This window comes from Choloepus didactylus, chromosome 13, assembly GCF_015220235.1.
Source record: "Choloepus didactylus isolate mChoDid1 chromosome 13, mChoDid1.pri, whole genome shotgun sequence".
In the NCBI taxonomy this organism is placed as follows: Eukaryota; Metazoa; Chordata; class Mammalia; order Pilosa; family Megalonychidae; genus Choloepus; species Choloepus didactylus.
This window is the reverse complement of record NC_051319.1, coordinates 9965863-9969238: the sequence shown is the minus strand read 5'-3', so window position 1 is coordinate 9969238 and position 3376 is coordinate 9965863. Positions and strand designations below refer to the sequence as shown.

At 38.5% G+C, this 3376-nt stretch overlaps 1 pseudogene; it reads right to left on the bottom strand.

The window, feature by feature from the left end:
- Window positions 1-244: 244 nt before the first annotated feature.
- On the bottom strand, window positions 245-3128 carry LOC119508591 (annotated as a pseudogene).
- Window positions 3129-3376: the final 248 nt, after the last annotated feature.

Here is a 3376-nt window from a genome sequence, read left to right as displayed (position 1 = left end):
TTAATGTAGCTTGTACATTATCTTATTTCATCAAAAGGTATCAACCAATGAAACAAATGTTCCTTTGATGCAGAAGCACAAACATATTTAGGTTCCAAATACTGTTCTCTGGTTGTAATACATGCAAGACAGACCCTAAATCAGAAAAATCTTCTGAAAGAAAATAAACAAAAACAAAAAGCAGCCAGAAATGAATGCATTTATAAGCATGAGGATATGGCCGTTGAAGTATGAAATCAGTGTTTTAAACCCCTTCCTTCTCAGGTACGGGGTTAAGAGGCCAAGAGAGGTATCTGCAAGGGCAAGGAGACTGGAGGCTGGCAGTGGCAGCACGTAGAGTGCTCTACCAGAGGAGGAGGAGGGAGCTGAGCAGAACTGGACCATCGTGAGCCAGCCCTTGGGGAATCCAGAGGGGAAAGAAATACCTGAAACAAGGAAGACAGGAACAAAAACACCAAAACAAAAAACAACAGAAAAAAAAAAAGAAAGAAAGAAACAGAAGAAAAAGAGAAAAGTAGTAAATACAAAGAGAACCAAAGAAGAGAAAACACATGCTGGAAATAAAAAAAGTTTAGTATACTTATGCCAAAACTAACAGAATATAATATCAAAACTCAAGACCCTTACCCAAATCAAGGTTGCTTAAGCAAGCATAGAATCTTGAAAGAAACATAATCTGTTAAACTTAAATCATTTCTAAAAAATTGTCTGTATGAATTTTACAAATAAAGACATTAATTTTATATATTAAAAATATTTTCTAATTTGTCAGAAACATGTTTGATGCTATTCTGTAAATGTGCACATCTAATAAGTTCTTTTGTGCAGTGCTTTCATTTGTAACAGCAGCGGGTGAACCTTCTGTGTAAACATGATACGGAGAACTGGTTCGAATACACTTCACATAGTATGGCTAGCTATTGCAACATACTGTTGAAGAAATATAATCACTGAACATTCTGTGCAGTTCTTCTGTAAAAACTTTAGAATAACTACAGAATTTTCATAAGTAAAAGGGCTCAAAGAATGTCATATTGTTAGTCTTCTGCCATTTTATCACTCACCTGTAATATACATTTTAGCAAACTTGAAAATTTACAGCTTTGTCATCAAGGTCAGAGCTCTAGAGGATATGAATTAATGGAAACAGGTAACTAAGCTAAGAAAATCCTGGGACATGGAAAGTTGAAATCCATTTGCACGCACAATTTTAGCAAAATTTTAACTGCTTTTCAAATTATAGTGTATTTCCAAATTTTGACTTGGAGGAAAACAAGTCATGGAACAATACCATAAAAATATAAAAGCACATTATTACAAACATTTATCTCTTTAGTGAATACTAATTAAAAACTTACAAAGGTGCTTTCATTTTATTATAAAATTATAAGTAAAGCAATACAAATGCTTAACTTTGCTACAAGCTGTACAGTCAAATTACTTTTGTTTTCCTACTACTACTTCTCTTACTCCTTTTCTAATCTTTTTTAAGTATTACAAAGAAGTGACAAGACTGGTATTGAATAATATGTATAATAAATAATATATAAACCAATTCTACAAAAGGTAAAGAAATTAGCACTCAAAGCAATCTTATGAAAATTATTCAGTCTTCAAATTGAAATTATAAAGATTCATCCTTTTAGCTTAATGTTTTAGGAAACAAAAGAAACAAGCCTATATTCTCCGATTGGAATCAAGTGATATTTTTCCCTCCTCCCAACTTCTTGTAAGGATGATATCCTTTTCATTTTTAAACTTCTGTTAGTGTTAGTAACATTTCAAAAAACTTTTGGTGACTATGTCTCAACGAAAAGCCTCTCCATTTATATTTCACAAGTTTCAAATAGTGTCAATAAACTGGCTAGTACAAAAAATGAAATACACAGTTTTTTAAAGTCCTTTTGGACTGCGTTTAGCAGTAAGCAGTCTGCTGGTGTATCTTGGGAGAGGTCTAATGGCATTGGGGAAGGGGAAAAGGAGCCCACTCTCCATTCCCGTGTGCATGCAACAAGCAGCAAACAGCAACGTTACTCCGTTAGCTTGTACTCAGCTGTGCTTTCTGCCAGCAGAAGGTCCACGTGATGAATTTTGTAGATTTGGAACATGTGAGCCTAGGGAAAGGTTTGAGTTTCCATGCTGAGAACTCCCACTGACGGGGGTCCTGTTATTTTTCAGATCAGTGCACTTCCAGTTGTCGATGTAATTGGCTTTCACAATCTCACACAGCCACCATCTCCTGAAGATGCTAGGACTGTTTCCGTTACATTCCAACTCACTTTCCAGACCTGGGAATTATGGTTATCAAACTGAGCCACTACATGGATTTTGAATTCTGTTGGTCCACCAGAGGAAGTCAGTTCTTTCCTCACAGGTTTTAGTGTAAAAATCCTCACATCTTTTGTGGCTTTAGCCAGCATATCAAAGACCTTCCCAAATTCGGAGCAAATGCAATAGCAAGCATAGAATCAGTGATGGTCATAAGCATTTCTGCTTTTGCGAATTTCCTGGTGTTTTCATTATAGTAAAAAATCTGCACCTTGGCCATTGCATTTGGGCCACTGTCATCCCTTCCTACAGCTCCCATGGGAGAATGAGCATGGGAGCTTGAAGGGTTCCAGGAAATACAGCTACAGTTCAGCTTGCATGACATCTCTGCTGCAGAGACCACTGACTGAGGTTCATAACATCGGGTGCCTCGTATATTCTTAGGATACCATCCACTGAACAGGTTGCCGACATAATACCCATACGCCTGGGAACAAATTTCACATTGGTAACTGATGTTCTGCTATCTGCTAAAGTTGTTCTCTTCATCCAGTGACTCTGTCCTTGCAGTTTGTCATTTGATTCTCCTAATATTTCTTCCCAAATAGCTGCTGTTCATTCAAAGGAACAGGAAGCTAAAACTTGTCCAAACTCAGGACGGGCCCATGTCACATGCCACACAGAGCCACTATACATGTTCCAACCAGCAGGAAAATGCCAATCTCCACTTTCACTTTTATACCAGACTTTGACACTCTGGTCACTGCAGCAAGTCACCATTCGTTGCCTGTGGAAGTCGAAGGACACAGAGTGGATGAGAGATCCTTGTGATGTGCCGCGATGCTGCGTGCCACAGACATCACTCCTGCTGGGTCCACGCCTACCACACTGGCCCCATCTGCCCCTCAAGAAGGAGCCCCCGAGCTGGCGCATGCAAACCGTCTGCCAGGGCCTGATACTGTGCACTCTCTGGCCGCAGTCTCCCTCATTTTTGAAGGACAGGTTTGCTGGATGGAGAGTAATTGGCTGGCAGTTTTCCTCTTTCAGTACCTTAAATATATCATGCCACTTCATTCTTGATTTCATGGTTTTTGATGAGAAATTGGCA